This window comes from Talpa occidentalis, unplaced genomic scaffold (genome assembly GCF_014898055.3).
Source record: "Talpa occidentalis isolate TD23 unplaced genomic scaffold, MPIMG_talOcc4v2.1 talOcc4.12, whole genome shotgun sequence".
In the NCBI taxonomy this organism is placed as follows: domain Eukaryota; kingdom Metazoa; phylum Chordata; class Mammalia; order Eulipotyphla; family Talpidae; genus Talpa; species Talpa occidentalis.
The window spans coordinates 19,664,596-19,681,834 of NW_023601212.1; the positions used below are offsets into that span (position 1 = coordinate 19,664,596).

Sequence of the window (17,239 nt, forward strand, 5' to 3'; positions counted from 1 at the left end):
CCTGTGTGTCCTTGGGCTAGGTGAGCTCAGCCTGACCGGCTCTGGGTGTGACCATCAGGGTGGCATCCTGGCACATCATGGTCATGTCCTGGCATCCCTCCTCCATAACAGACATGCACACACATGCCTACATTGTCACACAGTGTCACACCAATGTCAGACTGTGATGGATCCCAGTGGGGAGCCAGGGAAAACTGGGACCTGCCCCCTAGGAGCCTGGCCTAGGGGCCTGGCTTCCTCGAGCTGGCTCTCACATGTTCTTAGGTGAAGTAGTTGGGGCAGGAGCCCAGCCGAGCCACACCCGCAATCAGGGACCTGAATCAAAACAGGACCTGAGACTGGCTGCCTATTCTGCCCGACAGCTCCAGAGGAAGAGGGGACGTCCCTGATGCCCCTCTTAGAGACAAAATGGGGAAACAAAGGGAGGTGGCAGCTCTCCTGAGTTCTCTGGGCACCAGAGCAACTCAGGCATACAAAGCCACCTGCACCCTCTTCTCCCTCACAGTCCCCTAGTGACCATCCACAGAGCACCAAGAACAGTGAAGAAAAAGAGCAGGTGAACAAGCAGCCCCTGCCTACTGCCCAGTCCAGTAGGAGCCTACTGCCCAGTCCAGGCAGGACCCCCAGGAAGGATCCCCGAAGCAGGAGCGGCCACATGGAGAGACTTTGGAGGAGTAGAAGGATACCACAAGCTGCATACGGGCATGGATACCACAAGCTAGCGCTGTCAGCCATGCCCGAGTCCAGAGATGGAGAAACGAGTCCCACAACCCAACCTCGACACTGCCCTTTGCCAGTTCAGTCTTGCCAGGTCACTTCTCTTTAAAATGAAGGGAGACTCCCCCATCTGGTCCAGCTGCCTGGTCCTGAGTAAAGGTCAGGGAAAGGCAAAGAAGGGAAACAGGAAGGTTCTACCTGCAGCCAGACCTCATGCCCCAGCTGGGTTGGCCCGAAAACCAGCGTGGCCCACTGCTCTTCTGCCCACCAGAGGCGAGCTCCAGCTGATGCCCTCTCCATCCCAAGGTTAGACATGGTCTTAGGGATGGGACCTGGCTGTGCCAGCTGTCACTAGTGATCACAGGGCTGATTCAGCTGATCTGGCTGCCTAGTCAGAGTCTCCCTCACTGCTGCAGGTGCGTCCTTCCAGAAGCTTCGAGCTCTGCTGGTGGGAGAATGACCACTCCCCACCCCCCACTAGAGATGGATTCTTCTGAGGTCAGGGTGTTAGAGTAGCTGGGCTCCCTTGCCAGAGCCTCCCAGCAAGCTCTCACATCACTCCCCAGAGAGCCTTGGGTGCTGCTTTCAGGGGGAGAATGTGACTGAGCCATGGATTTGCTCCACTGCCAGGGCTGGGCAGGAGGCATGCCCTCTATGAGTGGCAAGCCCAGCCCTTCTCACAGGCCAGACATTGGGGTGAGATGTGGTCCCGTCCCACACAGCCCTGAGAAGTGTCCCATTTCAAGGTGAGGAAACTGAGGTTCCAAGAGTCCGAGTGAGTTGCCTGGGTCACACAGCTAGGAAGTGGTAGCATGGTCCACGCTGGGACATCTCCCACCCAGCCCTGGCATAAGGAGTAGTTGAGGTCCCTGTGGGAAGTCCCTGCCCTAGCTCTGCCCCAGCACCTTTTCCAGGGAAGCAGACTGCAGTTCCTCATTTTCACCACAAGGTGTCTCCACGGCCCTGCTCCACCGGCCACCCCAGGGCCCTGGCTGCCTTTGACTTGGCCCCTCAAGGGTCTGGCCTAAATCCTTCCACTCTTAGTTAGCATGTCCTCTCATTTTGTGTTCAAGGAAGACAGGCTAACTCTTGACAAATGTGAGGCTTGTCAGCACCCACACACTCCCACCAGGTTGGGTTGGGTGAGTGACCTGGAACAGAAGTCACTCCCCACATGTACCCCGTTAGTGACCTTCAAGTTCCCTACCAGCTTCATGTCCATCAGGAGACTCAGGTACCCCCAGGGCAAGGAGCTTTTGGGAAACTCGCAGTGTCCCACAGCAGGCCTTGACCGCCTGGAGACAGGCTCCTGCCCCCTGCTCCAGGGCCCCCTCCCCAGTCTGACAGAGCAATCGGTGACCTGGCTGGGGCTTCCTGGTCTCCACAACCCACATTCTCATGAATTCCCTATGAGGGCAATTAGAAGAGGCATAATTATCTCCTTTTGGAAGATTAAATGAGGGTATGTATGTTGGTGAAAAACGTTTTGTAAGCTCTTTATTACAATATAAATGTTATATGCCAAAGCGGGAAATTGAGACCCCACAAGGTTAAGCCACACAGCAAGTGAGTGGTGGCCCCAGGGGAGGAGGCCAGGCCTCCTGCTCCAAAGTAGTCATTTTCCAAAGAAATCACGCTGGACTTTGCATTGACCTCCTCTGTGTGATCCCAGTCCAGGGAGTTGAAAAGGGCAGCAGGATAGAGATCCTGGGGAGAGAGAGGAAGCCAGAGATGAAGGGGTTAAGGACTCCTCACCTCCCTGGAGTCAGGAAGGCTGAAGGCTATTAAGAGACTGGTAGGAGGGGAGGAGGCAGGGAGGGGGTCTGGCTTTGATTAGGCCCCAAGGCCATCTGGAGAATCAAACTCTGGAGATTGGTTGGTTTTATGGGGGGCAGATGGCATGAATTACAGGGGTTTTAATGGGGCAGTGGGCCTCTCCCGACAGTGCCCTTGAAATGGGTGGAGGAGGGGTCTCTTTCTAAGCAGCCTGCACCAGTCCCATCCACTCCACCTCTGCTCTGCCTTCCTGCCCACAGTATCGAGAACCACCCCCTTTCCACACACCGTCAAAACCATTCCAAGTTTTCTGGAGGATGTGCCATCATGTGCTAGAGTGAGGCCATCTGCTCCCTCTAGATGCCACATCAGGACCTGGTACCAGCTCAGAGCTACCATATGATGGGGGAACTGCCGTGTGACCCCTTGAATCATGAGCAGGCAGCTAGTTGAACAGGCCATGTCCAGTTTGCCCTAAGCTAACTGCAGGAACTTGCATGGTCCTCAGACACCCCCAATGGGAAGGAAGGAACTTGGAGATCCTTTTGACTAAATGCTTCAACCAGGGAGCAAGGCCACACATTTAACAACTCAGAGCTGGACTTGAACCCTACACTCCCAATTCTCAGACAAGATAGTATTTAATGGCCTCACCCCATCACATACCCTCTCTGGGTGTCACTTTCCTCACCTAAACAATAATACCTGTTTAGACTCCCTCTTAGCTAAATTGGAATAAAATGCTGGTCACAAAAGGTTTTGAAAAATTAAATCCACCACACAAATGAGCAGAGCATTATTGCAATGTGCTTAGCAGAGCTGGGAAGCTGAGGGAGCTTTTTAAAAGCAGGCTAACATATGGCTCTGCTCTGTGGGAGAGCCCAGCTGACACCCCCTGGTCTTCACAGTCCCTCTTCAGTCCCCCAGACTCTGTTTTGGGTAGGCAAGCAGTGCCCAGCCCAGCAAACAACATTAGGGGATGTCAACCATTCTGCCAAAGAACCTCTCTCTTCCTGCGTGCCCCAAACTGTCCCACCCTGGTGCCACATTCGCAGGTAAGGAGGTCAGGGAGGGTTGGGAGAGAGGAGGGATGGATGGGGAACACCAGTCCTCCCATCTTAAGGACACGCTCTTGACTCGTCAGAAAACAAGCTGAGTGCTATCACCATAAGGTGCGTGTCTCTGACACAGGAATTCCTCTTCTAGAAAGTTACCATGGGTTATATTTGCACAGATGGGCACATGGCTGCCTCTGGCAGCTGTTGGTTATAAATAAAGACTTAACCTAAGTGTCCATCATTAGGGGATGGGACACATAAAGCGTGGTATATCCACATTGTGGGATAGCAGGTAAGGAAGATGCCCGCGTGCCTGTAAGTGAATATTAGTGTACATCAGTGAAATCATTTTATCTTAAGAACTCTAAGATACACTGTGAAGAACAAGGCAGATGAAGGGTAGAGATAACATGTTCTTGTTTATGAACGAGAGCTAGAATGCATAGAAAGCGTAGAACATTTCTGAATGATACACAAAAATTATTAATAGTTGTTTTCAGCTTGGAAAACAGGTGGTCTAGAGCAAGAGAGATTTTTCTGAAATTTCTTTTTTTTCCAAATAATTTTTTTCTGTGTATTTCTATTTTAGCATCTGCGTATGTGATTTTGTTCAATTCAATGAATGGGGGCGGTGGGGTGGGGAGAAGCCAGACTCGAAAATGCTGGCTTTGGGCTCAGCCACATTTCTCAATCCTATCTACCTTCCAGTGCCCAAAATATTAGCCTGCTTCTTCCCACCCAGCACTGAGCCTCTCCTGCCCTCCAAGTCTGTTTCCACCACAGACACAGCCCCTGGGGACAGCTGCCTTTTGTTCTATAAGAACCAAGGTTGCCCTGTCCTGCCCACCTACAAGAAGCGCACAGGGCCTCAAATGCTGGGAATTGCCCCAGATAGGAGGCCTGTGAGAAGCCAAGGGGCTTGGTTTCCTGTTAAGTGCACAGGAGGCGTGGCAATTAAACACTGAGCTTCAAAGAGCTAGGATTTTTAAAAATTGCTTTTGGGGAATATGCAGCTTTTATTGGAGGTGTCAGACGTTAATGAGAGTTCTGGACCTTCCCAGCTGAAGATCACTCTGCCCCTCTTTTCTCTGTCCCCTCTTCTTCCAACAACCAGCTAGCCTGCCTTTGATGAATCAAGAGAGGCTGAGAGTTCATTGGCGGTGTTCCTGTCCCACTCCTCAGCCCAATTCTTCCCCCTTTGTCATAGAAGAAGGTGTGGAAGGCTTTAAGGAAGGGAGCTGAAACCCAAGAGAAGGCCTGGGGAGCCAGTTCAGACAAGCAAAAAGGCCAGCCTTGTTGACCTGCTCCTTTGGAAAGTCTTCATGGTCAATGATTAGGAATTCTGGGGCCTGGCTTTTACCAAGTGGGATGGGACCCTCAGCACCCAACTCCTCCCTTAGAAAATGATCAAACCACTAGGTATTTTGAGATCTTTAAACAGAAGGTGTGTGGGAGCTTATAGTTACCGATGTACCTTATTTGACCTCATTTTCAAATCTGGTTCATCTCCCAGCCCTGAAATGTCCCTAGTGAGCTTGGAAGGTCAGCAGCGTGTCTAAATAAAGGGTACTTTTTCCAATACAGCAGAGCAGAGGACATATTCAAAGCTATTTGTGGATTACATATGCATTCACGTATGCTTGAATAGCCAAATGACCTGTTTTACTTCTGCCTTTATTTACAACACGAAGACATTAGGAGTTAGACATCAGACATAGATGTTACATATTTAGAATAGACATTAGGAATTATTCCTGCTGGTCAGGCATTGGAACCCTTGAAAGGAATATACCATGAATTTTTAAAGGAAAGGATTCTTATCTTTCAATAAAAGATGGATGGATGGATGGATGGATGGATGGATGGATGGATGGATGGATGGATGGATGGATGGACTGACAGATGAGTAGGTGGAGAGATATGTAATATCATGATCCCTGGAAATATAGGGAAAGAGTATGACAACCAAATATCAAGCTAGTTGTTTTTGCCTAAGGTGGGGGGAGAGGACAAAATGACACTTGGACCCCTCTTCTGCTGCCAATAACCATGGTAATGCCACTTGATAGCCCTTCAGAAGCCAGTGCTCCTCCAGGCCCATTTCAGCAAATCCACTGCAGAAAAACAAGGAAAAAGTTCTGTTCTTTGCTGAAGGTCTTCTTTAGGACCCTACAATAGAGATATGCAAAGTATATTTGTTCATTTCACTCAGGGATCAGGTGGATCTTAACAGCAATACAGCATCAGGGGAAAGTGAACTCGTTATGTCCAAATTCCAATAAAGAAAGAAGACCCAACAGACATTGACTGGGAGGTGGGGTTCTGCCCCCTGCCCCATACCTCTTTGTCTCTCTCTTCAATTTCACTTCCTTTTCCCAAGTTCCCTGGACCAGTGTCCCAACTCCTTCCCTCCCTTCTTTACAACCTGAATTTGACCAGATGCTCATGGAGACTTGTCTTGGAAGCAGTTGTGAGAAAAGAGAGCAATGAGGGCTCCCCAACTCTGCCCAGGATCCACCTGGACCACCATGGCCGAGAGCCTCATTGGCCAAGAGTCACGTCTCCAGGTATGGTGAACATACATTTTTTCCCCCAGAGCCAACAGTCTAGTCTCATCAGAGGAAGGGCTTTCTCCTCTCAAGTTGTCTATGACCCTGCCCCTTATAAAACAATAACTCCAGCATTAACTTATCTGAGAAAGCATCACTCATTCCCGAGCTTGGCTTGCAGTAGAAGCGTCACCACATCAGTGGTTAAAAGCGCTCACATCTGAAGTGACTCGCATTAGATTGCTCCTAATTCATAATATCTCCTTGATGAAAGGCAAGGCCACCAGTTAGTTCATTCTGCATAAGAATTGTCGTGGAGAACAGTTCACCCAGTTGGATTGTGTTTCGGACAGGGCTATGGAGACTATGCTGTTCTTATATCTTCCCCATCGGGATGCTGGGGCTGGTGGGGAGAGGGACGGATATGCCCAAACATTCCTTATTCCCCCAACTGACATTTATGAATGACTTGACCCTTTAGAGTTTGTCGAGCATATTCATGCCCATATGTCTTCTAATCCAGCTCCTGGGAGGTTGATAGCATGGGTTCCCACGATAGACTCAAGGAAACTGAAGTTTGCAGACTTGCCCAAAGTCCTATAATAGTAAAAAGCCAGGCCAAGCCTAGACCACAGGCACCCTAACCCTCCTGCTTCCTCTATTTTCTTTAAACATTTCACATTTTCACCTAGAACCCAACCAGGGTACTAAGATTGCAGTGTGCCAGGGAGAGCTGCATAACCACTTCCCTCTTCCTGAGACAGAGTCAGGCTGATGCTTGGTGTCCTATAGCTGCAGGGGGACAAACACCAGCATGGATGATCCTCCTGGGCCTGGAAAGAAGGCCCACTGTGTCATCTAGAGGGGAGAGAGGGAAGAGGTAGGAGAAGAGAAGGAAGAATAGGAAGGAGGGAGGGAAAGAAGTTGGGAGGAGACAAACATGACAATCCTTTAAGGCATTCTGGGAAATATCTCTCTCTCTCTCTCTCTCTCTCTGCCTCCTTTTCTCTCTCTCTCTCTCTATTTCTCTCTCTCTCACACTCTCTCTCTCTCTCTCTCTCTCTCTCTCTCTCTCACACACACACACACACACACCACGCTCATCTGCATGTGGATGGAATGGAAGGAGAATAGGATTAGAGCCAGGTGGACCTGGTCAGCATTCCAGGGTTAACATTTACTGACGGAGAGTCTATAAGTAAGTTTCCAGAGCTTTTTTCTGGTCTGTTTTCTCATCCACAAAATGAAGGCATTTATGCTCATCGGAAAACTGCAAAAAAGCTCAAAAGAAATATTGAGCCAGAGGTTGGAGGAGAGAGGGAATAGGGGCATATGAGCAGAGGGAGACAGGGAACTGAGAAGGGGGAATGTTCTAGGACCTCAGATAAGAAACTAAGAAGCATATTGAAGATCACATTCTCCAGAATTCATAACCCCTAGAGGAAAGTTCAAATTCTTTTCCTCCTTATGATTGATTTTGATCCCAAGCCCCAGTCCCCTCCAACCTCTTAAGAACACTTTCCAGCCACACCCTCATGTGTCTTCCAGACTTGGCCAGAAGACTCTCCCAGCTGCCTCGCTCTGGCGTGCTTCCTCTTCTCCCCAGCCCCAGCTCCTGTGCCAGAACAAAAACCAACCCACCACAAGGACAAACCCTAGGCAGACCTGGGCCTTTCTCTGGCACACCACACAGCCACCCCGGAGACAGCATGGAGACCAATGGAGGGAGGTGGAGGACTCAACCTGGAACTAGGCTTGAAAATGTCCAGACCCATTGTACTCGCTTTCCCAGTCTATGCCAAGACCAAGTGCAAAATGGAGAGTCAGATGCTGAGGTTATTGAGCAGGTAAGTTTGAGTCTAGAAGCATACTCAAAGGCAGGGGGAGATGGAAGGGGTGTTGGCTGAGGCTGGAAGCTTGACATTGATGACACGGATGGTCTGCAGCCACAGGCGTCCCTGGACAACAGCCCCAGGCCTGAGTCAACCACCCAACCCAGAGGTGTGGAGAGCACACATGGGCTGGAACCGGCCTCTTCAGAAACGAGAGGGGGCGGTGGGCTGGGTGTGCGGGCAGCCAAAGCAGCGACATCAAGCAGGCCCTGGGAGAAGCCCCGGCATTAGTAGGCCAGCACTGTTACACCGTTCCCAGGGAATGATGCCCAGGCAGCTTTGATCCCTGCAGTGTCATCACGGGGGCGGGCAACCTCTGTCCAGGGAGCCAGCCCCTCTCCTCTTCTCCGGTCTCATTAAAACAGACCTCCCTGCTCCCCCAGCTCATTCTTCCTTGTGCAATATCCTCTGCCCCCGATTTCCCCACGACACCCCACCCTCACTCTGCGTCTTATTCCTGCTGCTGAGATTAACAGCTCAGCCCTTCTCCACCCTGAGTCAGCAAACAGGCAGGCTGCCTCATCCAAGCCGAGAAGGGAAGGAATGGACACCCTTTGGAAACGCATCCTGGGCCTTGGGCCCTACTGCTGGCTGTGTGATGTGGGTTATTTCACCTCCTCTCGTGGTGCTTTGTTTCTGGAGGGAAGTGAAGGAGGCTACTGCTAGTCCCTCTGCTCTGAGATTCTTTTCTCCCTGGCAATAGTCCTAGGCCTGGGACCTCTTACATGCTAGGTGCTGAGCCAAGGACCCTGCGAGGCCATTGAAGCCAATGAAGTTCAGAGAGGTTAAAGCGATTCCCCAAGATCACACAGCTCATTTAGAACTCTGATCTGTTCGTCTCAGGCTAGGTACACTGAGTCTCAGCAATCATTGGTTGATTGGCTACCATGAGTATTTTAACAGTCAAGGACTGGAGAAACTCATTGAGGTCAACTGGTTGAAACAGCTCAGGGTCCCCAAGGCCTGAGTCCCCATGGTTTCCCCCCAACATGGCAGATTCCCCCCCAAAGCTGATGGTATCCATTCCCAGAGTCTGACAGCTGCTCTCCACTCTCTCTTACTCCATTTCTCCCACTTGGAAAAGCACAGCTATGCAACTTCTCCACTAGCAACATCGAGGGGAGAGCTTCCTCTACGCTGCCCCTGAAAAAGCCAGCCCTGTAAATATAGCCTCCAGGCCCATGCACATCCCCCACTTCATGCAGAGAAATCAACCCAACTCTTGCTTCTGCCTACAATAGGTGCCTGCAGCCCAGGGCGTGGGGCTGAATCCTGGGGCAGGAGATGGCAGTTTTCCTGGGTACCTGACTCCAGCCTTGTTCAGGGGAAAGTTGCCTCCACCAGGCTAGGGCCCAGCTTTCTCCTGTTAATTGAGATAATGACCCAGCAACTCCCAGGGCTGCTTCAGCTTGAAAGGGGCTTTGAGCTGCTGGGATGAAAGCCTGGGCTGAGTACAAAGCGCAGTACACGCTGGCCGGGGAGTAGGAGGCCTGGCCCTGGGCCTTCCCGGCCCGTGCTGAGTCACTTCCTCCCTCCTTGTTGGATCTCACATCTGCAACCCAGAGACACCCAACTCTCCCTTCGGGACAGCCAGGTGGGTGTATCCCCAGAGCAGGTGTGCAGAACACAGGCCAGGCATGAACCTCAATTTACCACCCAAGGGCCCGGCTGCCGGCCCTGATGCAGGTGGGGTGCCACCGCCCTTTATGGCTCAGTGGCTCTGCTCCCCAGTCTGGGAGAGGCAGATGGCTCAGCAATGAGCATCCTTTTGTCACACTTAAAAAAACTGAGGAACAAAGTGGTTGAGCTTTCCCAAGCTCTCCCCACACATCTGAGGAAGAGAGTGGATCTGAAGGCTTCTGGCTTCCTGTGTTCCCCCCCCATACATACTCTCAGAGGGCTGCTGGACCCCAGGTTACTCCTGCCTTTGAACATGAAGCTCTACTAGCAGCTTGCTTTGTGTTACCAGGACTCTGCTAGAAGCACAGACCAACTTTGCCTTCAGGGAATTTCTCCTGCTTGACTCTAGCTCTTGAGTTCGTGAAAGGCTCAGCAGATGATATTTCAGGTTAAGGCAAGGGAAAAAACCCAATCTGGGGCTTGAACAAAGGCACCAGACCTCATGGAAGGTCAGAGGGGACAGCTGGGCCTAGCAGCCAATGGGTTTGAACTACCAAGTCTCCCCAGAAAGGCTCTGCTGGTGGTTCTACAGCATCGTGAGCCTTGGCTCCCTGTAGGGTAGGTAAAAGGTATCAGGCTTTTCTGCCCTCCCGCCATTAGGATACATGAGGGAACCCTGTGGTCCTGAATGCATGCCTGATGGCGGGCACCTGAAGTGGGCACCTGGGCTGAGAGACTGAACTTTTAAGGGCGGCGTCAGGGAGATGCCAGCAGCAGCAGAAGCCGAGAGAGAAGTAGAGAGAACGCCAGAGAGCCCAGATAGAGTGAAGACTTGCTGGGGGCTGGTAGGCCTGACAGCCTCCTGGCCCCCCAGCACCCCTGCCTGCCATATGCCTTGTAAATTCCAATGAAAAGCCTACAAAAACCACTGAGGGCTCCAGGACTCCTCCTTTACCCGGTCTGCATGGGATCCTAGAAAACCTGCACTGTGTCCAGTTCCTGCCTCTACATTCCCCAAGCCAGGCTACCTTAGTTTCCCTCACCTGGTGGACCTCAAAGCTTCCATCTCCCAGGGAACTAGGGTTCCCATTCAGACCAGGGGAGGGCTGTTAGGCGGAGCCCACCTGCCAGGTCCTCTGCTGTGGACACACTAGATGTGGCTCCTGCCTGTCTCCAAGTTGACAGGTGACATAGCTGAGACAGAAGGAGGTCCAGGCCAGGAGCGGGGAAGGGCAGTTGAACACAATGGAAGGCCCAGAGACTCCCAGTACCTGGTCCCCAAGAACTCCCCTGTTCATTGCTTAGGAGTCTCTCCCCAAACCCCCCACTCCACCCTCTAACGTCCCCACACCCCCCATCCCTGATTCCAGACCTACTATGTCATTCCCCCCACTAGCCAGACCTCGCTGCGCTCAAATCCTGCTCTAAGCAGGTTCTGCCCTGGGAGCTTTCTCCTCCCTGGAGCCCAGAGAATAGAGATGCTGAGGGTACCAGGAAGCAGACGTGACACCCCAGAGCAGCCCCAGCCCCAGCTCAGTGCTGTAGCCCAGGTCCTTTCCAATCCCCGCTTACTAGAAAGCAAGGGCAAGATTCTGTAGGAGCCGTGAAGGACTCTTCAAAAGCAAGAGTGGCTCAACCCCAGAACCGCAGGCTGAGGGAGATTGGGTAAGGACTTTATGGGAGGACTTTAATGCTGCTCAATTGTTTGAGGTGACTTGGGTGGAGTCTGGCCTGAGGCAGGGGGCTGCCTGAAATGACCCCTGCACTTGCCTCTCAGCTCGGGCAGGTCTGCAGGGTGCTGGGAACGGTGGCAGCAGCAGCGGAATAGGAGAGGGGAGCCTCAGACCAGTTTGTTTTTCTGAATTTTCTGGCTCCTCCTGGCACTGGTCCTTCCTGGGGCCCCAACTCCAGCTTGTTAGTTTTAACTGGAACAATTTCCTTTGAACTCAGCTTGAATTAGCATCACCATGGCGATGGATAAGAGTTTTCACAAGTCGACCTGGTCTTCACCCCTCAAGCAATTAGTTGGAAGAAGAAAAGCAGGAGGAGGAGGAAGAAGAGGAGGGAAGATAAAAGGTTGAGGGTGGTGGGAAGAAGCAGGAGGAAGGGAAAGAGAGAAGTGGGGACCAGGAGAGTAAAGTAGGGGACCTGGAAAGGGGGAGAAGAAGGCTCGGGTGCAAGATGGGGAGGGGACCAGAAAGGAGGAAGCCTGGGAGCCTGGGAGGTTATGGCTGGCACTGGCCCAGCCTCCAGGGCCTGCAGGGGAGAGTATCCCCAACCACCTTCCTCTTCCCAGACCCTCCCTCGGCCACACCTACAAGTTAGGGAGAGAAGTTAGAGGACCTTCCACCTGTGGCCTGGAAGGAACAGTCTACTCATGAAATTTTCCCTGGGGAAACCTAGCAGCCCCCCACACCGTAGGCAGCAAGCCCCCCTTGAGTCCCTTCCTTCTGCAAGAACCAAGCAAGTAAGAGCCAAGAATAGGGGCTTAAGCCTGAGACCTGAGAACAGTTCGCGCTCCCCCCTCTCCTTTCCTGGCCTACGACTTCGGGCAAGCCACCAGCCTCTGTAAAGGTTGTGGGCAGAGAGGCTCAAGGGAGAGGGCTGCCTGGCATCCCACAGTGGTCTCTGTGGGGCCATTGCTTGCTCTTACCAGCTCTGCCTCTTGTCCGGGGGTTTCAGAACCGAGCGGCTAGGTCTCGGCATTGAATTCCTAAACACTAGCACAGAACCTGACACACATTAGATGGGCAATAACTATTTTTCAAATGAATTAACAAATGAATGAACTCTTATTTCCCCCCAAAAGTGAGCTATAAGAGTGGGGAAAGGAAAAAGGCCAGACAGAATTAATCTGGTGGCATTGACAATCTGTCCCCACCTCCTCCAGGAAGCCCTTGGGGACTTGCCACCCCACCTCCACCTCCCCAGGCTCCTCACCCACCATGCAATGTAATCACTGAGTCCCTCCTCCATCTCCCCAGTTTCCCTCACCCATGTCCCCTGCTAGGTTGAGCCCCATGAGAATAGGGACTGTGTTCCCTGGCTCCTTGCCTACTCCAGGCGCCAGTTGATGTGCTAAAAATATTTGTGAGCACATGAACTTGAGTATCGAGGAAAGACCAGGACCATCATTCAGCTGTGTCCAGTGCAGGGATGGTGTCTGCTGTGCATAGGCCGGAAAAGGTGGTCCTTGGGGAGAGAAACGTGTAAACAGACAGAGGACTGGCAATGCAGACAGTCAAGCTGGTTACAGAGGAAGTGAGAGGTGGGCGGCGGGGGTGGGTGGCGTCTAAGGAGCACAGTTCATGTCTGCTCTAAGTGGAGCTGCTTCCTAGACCCATCAGGGCCCAGCTATTTGAAGAAAGACAAAAACAGGCCCTGTCTAGTCTCAGAGGGAGTGGGATGGGCATGGGAAGAGCCCCCCAAGCAGGAGGGAGATGTGTTCTAGGTGGACTTTCTCAACTGGCCCTGAAGGAAAGACCCCGGCCTGGGTGTCTATAGCCAGAATATCCATGTGGGTTTAGGACCAAGAGTCACCCTACACATGCTCACTTGTTCATGCTTTTGTGATTTCTCCCTCTCTCCTGGCCTGCACCTGGCCCCACCTAGCTATGCAGTGAGCCACAGGCCTCGCCATTCTCCCCTGCTGGGCTGCTGACACTGTTTTAGGTATGAGCAAGTAGCCTAAATTCTTTTTTTTTTTTAAGATTTATTTATTTATTTGTTTGTTTGTTTGTTTATATAAGCACTGCGTATAGTCAGAAGCGCGGGAGGGTGAGAGGATTCACCAGAGCCAGAGCAGAGAGCAGAACAGGCAGACTGACGAAGTACACTGCTGAGGGGAGCAGCGGGCGCGGCAGGAGAGGTCTGCTGCTCCATGTGGGACCTTCGCCAGTAGCCGGGGATTGAACCGGCGCTGCAGAGGCTGCGGGCAGCCTCGGAGCCCAGCACTCAATCACTGTGCCACCAGGGAGGCCCTGTGGCCTAACTTCTTGAAATCCATCCCTGGCTATAGGGTGGGGCTGATAGACTGACTCTGCCTCCTTGGGGTTGTGACGATTAAATGAGAGGCTGTGTTCAAAGTGCTCAGTGCCCAGAGGTGTGGGCACTGGTCAGCGTGAGCGAGGATCCCCTGGCATCCCTTTTGGAGTCTCATTTTCCCGATGTGTAAAATGGAAATAAAACCCTGTCTTGGCACTGCCATTTCACGCACCCCTTTGCCCCCCGGCAGGTGAGCAGGGGCAGATCCACCTGGCACCGCTCTGCCCATCTGTCCCAAGGACTCTCTTCTCTTCCCTGTTGTCTCCCGCCTCTCTTCCTTTGACGCTTTTACATTTGTCTGCTGGCTCTTCTAACCTCCCTCCGGTCCTCACCGCTCCTCCCTCCTCTTTTCCCAAGTGCTGCCTTTGACCTCTGGCTCTCCCTCCTCCCCTCCTCCTCTGCTGCTCGTTATAAAAAAGAAATCTTTCCAAATACGCCAAAAATGCTCTCATCCCCCGAGGACCCCAGTCTAGCACAAAGGGCTGGTTCTTTCTGGCTGCCGCTTGTGGCCTCCTTCTTGCCCACTGCCTTTGAATCATGGCCTCTTTCGCATGACTAGAAGGGCCAACTGGGGATTTTCCCAGGAGGCTGGGTGGGGAGGAGGCCGGGAGGGCTGAGATTTAGATGAGCGAGGATGAAAACAAGCATTTTAGACTCTTCCCAAAGTTTGGTTTATCCTCAGGGAGAGAAACAAGCTGCTTACTGGGTGTCCTCAAAAACCCCTTGACCCTAAAGAGTTCTCTCTGACCATCAGGAAAGCTTCAGGTTAGAAATCTGGAAGAGGGTGCAGACCAGGATGCCCGGCGTGAGGACCAAGCTGCCTCAGAGACGTCAGGATTGGCCTTTCTGGGCTGGGTTGAGAGCCCTTTGGCATGAAGACAGAGGAGGGGCTTCCATGATCCTTGGGGGGCCCCCTAGATGTGAGCACTCCCAAGATTATTTAGGGAACACTGTGCTCCTTAGGCTCTGGGCCTCCCCACCCCCCAGCTCCCACCCCTGTCCAGTGCTCTGTCCACGTGACTATGTCTACACTGACCCAGAAGGTGAGCAACGCCTCCCCTCCAAAGCCAGGATGATCCTGCTCCAGCAGAAACCAGAAGAAACACATCTGACAATGCAGCAGCCAGGGCTGGGGAGGGAGACAGGGCCAGAGGAGGGAAGCATCTGGAGCCCCTCACAGAGCCTCGGGCACAGGCTCTGGCTGCCCTTCCCTGGTGGAAATGTCCAGGCCAGAGAGAAGGCCTTGGCCTCAGCCTTTCCTGCCTTCCTGTCCTCCCTGGATTTCTGTGCTTTTCACTCTCCTTCCTGTATTTTCCCTCAACAACCTCCCTCCCACCCCACCCCACCCACAACAGCTGGGCTGCTGGGAGTTCATGGTGTTCCTGAGTTAATCAAAAACTCCTGTACTTTGCCCTTGAATCGAGGCCATGTTCCTTCATCCTGGGGCACTGAGGTCAGCTTGCTCTTCTCTGCATTGAATAGTATTAAAAGAGAAAAGGGGGGTGCGGAGAAGGGAATGATCATTCACGTGGAGCCTCTTGCCCGATCAGGCACTGAGTCAGGCACTGAGCAAACACTGATCTCACAATGTCCCACTGGGATGAGGGGTGCCTGGACGGTCTCCATTTTGCTTTTAAGAGACTGAGGTGCAAAGCTGTAAAGAAACTTGCCCAGATCTCATAAACAGGAACTGATGGAAAGTGTCTCGAGGCTTCCAGTGGAGTTTTGAGGGGGTTTCTTACCCATGGCTGGGTTAGAAAATTGTATGCCTATCCCTAGAATAAGGAGTGGAAGCTGAGCATAGGTATGATTCCGGCTGGGAAAGAGAAGGGGGGAAGAGACCTAAGGGGAGCCCCAGGGGGAACTGGGAAGGCCCACGAAGTTGGGCATCGCTTTGGATCTAGAAGTACCAAGATGGCCATGTTCAGATGAAAGGGCAAAAGAGCACCCCAGGCCTAGGATTGCCCCACCAAGAGCCCTGGAGAATTGTGGTATGGCCTGAGAAGTTCAGGAGTTTGGGACACAGTGCTGGAGAGGCCCAAGTTCATAGGTCTCATGCCCATGTGGGCCAGGGAAGGCCTTAAAGTGGGTTCCCGCAAAGCAAGGAGGGCAAAGCACAGCTCTGTCCCTGAGACTGCTGCAACTGCTCCGCTGGGCATCCTACAGCTCCCCACCTCCCATTCCTGAGCCAGTTCTTTAGTTACTATTTCCCATTTGCCCTCTCCCCCTTCCTTGACCTGCTCTCCCACCCCACCCCCATCTGCCCTAAAGAGCAAATTCCTGTCCTGACCAGGAAGTCCTGCTGGAATCTGGGAGGCCTGATTTGGCTCAGAATGAAGAGGCAGCCACCAGAACAGGCCCGAAGGAATGAGTGAGGGAGGCCGGAGTTCAGGGCCAGTAATGGGGATCCCTGACTTCCTGGCCAGGAACGGGGGGCTGGTGGATGAGAGGCCCCAGAACTCACCATGCTTCTCAAGAGTTGTGGGGTACAGGACTGGGAGAAGCAGGTCAGGGTAGGGGGTACACAGGTCCCCTGCCTTCCAGAGGGGGCACATGGTAGTGGGGCACCTTTACCAGCCCACAGCCTTAGCTCAGCTCCCCAGGGAGTCTGGTTTAGGCTGCAGTGCAGATGGGGGGACTAGAGCTGGGTGGAGACAAACGTTGCAGCCCTGGGCTTTCCTGGGAAAGGTGGCCCCCACCCTCTGCAGACCCATGTCTGAGAACAATCTGGAGCCCCAGCAGGGGGGCTGACACTGCCCACCAGCAGCCCAGGTTAATTAACCCTTGCACAACTGGGCAACCTCTTCTGGTTTCAGTCCCCTCTCGCACATCCAGCCACAGTTCCTAGCGGCCTTCCTCTGCTTGTCAGAGGCACCTGGAGCCCTCTTCCCTGTCCCCAGTTTCCTCCAGCTCTCCCGGAGAACAAGGTGTCCTACTACCCCAGAGGGGCCTGTTCTGGCCCAGTCGGCTCGAGAGAAACAGGCCTCAAGTCCAGAGTATCCCAACAGATGGGCCTTGGCATCCTCCAGACCAAACCCTCTTTCTCAGGAGGCAACAGAGACTGGCCCTCACAGGTGCTGAGGACAACTCAGGGCCACCCAGTGGGCCCTGCATCCAGGGTGCCCAGGGCCAAAAGCAGGGAAGGGCAGGCTTTGTCAGGGAGAGCACAGAGGATAGGGAAGGACAGGCATGTCCCAGGCTGGGGAGTACCCAACTCTCCCAGGGGAGGGCAGGCCTGTCCTGTTACCTGAATGGGCAGGTGTGGCCTGGTTCAGGGTGGGTTTCCGTAGGTGGCTGGAAATGAATCACACTTCTGCGTGCGTCGCGTGTCCCTGCGTGGGTGTGCTGAGTCAGCGTGTGTTGTCCTGTGTGTCTGGAGGTGTAGGCGTCACACACGTGTCACAGGCCCTGTGTGTGTGAGTGGGAACGGCCTTGGAGGTTGTTCTCAGAGTGTGCCGCGGCTGGGAGTATGTGTCCTCGCCCTGCTCGCCCTGAAACCGCACATCTGCACGGGTGGCTGTGCGCACAGGGACCCACGCAGGGCTCTGTGGAAACGTGCATTCTCTCTGCTTGACCGACCAGT

General features: G+C 53.0%; 1 long non-coding RNA gene across 1 annotated transcript in view; it reads right to left on the bottom strand.

Moving 5' to 3' along the window:
• Nucleotides 1–2,193: 2,193 nt before the first annotated feature.
• LOC119240766 (uncharacterized) overlaps nucleotides 2,194–17,239 on the bottom strand; it is a 33,089-nt gene continuing 18,043 nt past the window's right edge. The window contains exon 5 of the long non-coding RNA XR_005124188.1: nucleotides 2,194–2,424. This is a non-coding gene — a long non-coding RNA (uncharacterized LOC119240766). The remainder of the gene's footprint in view (nucleotides 2,425–17,239) is intronic.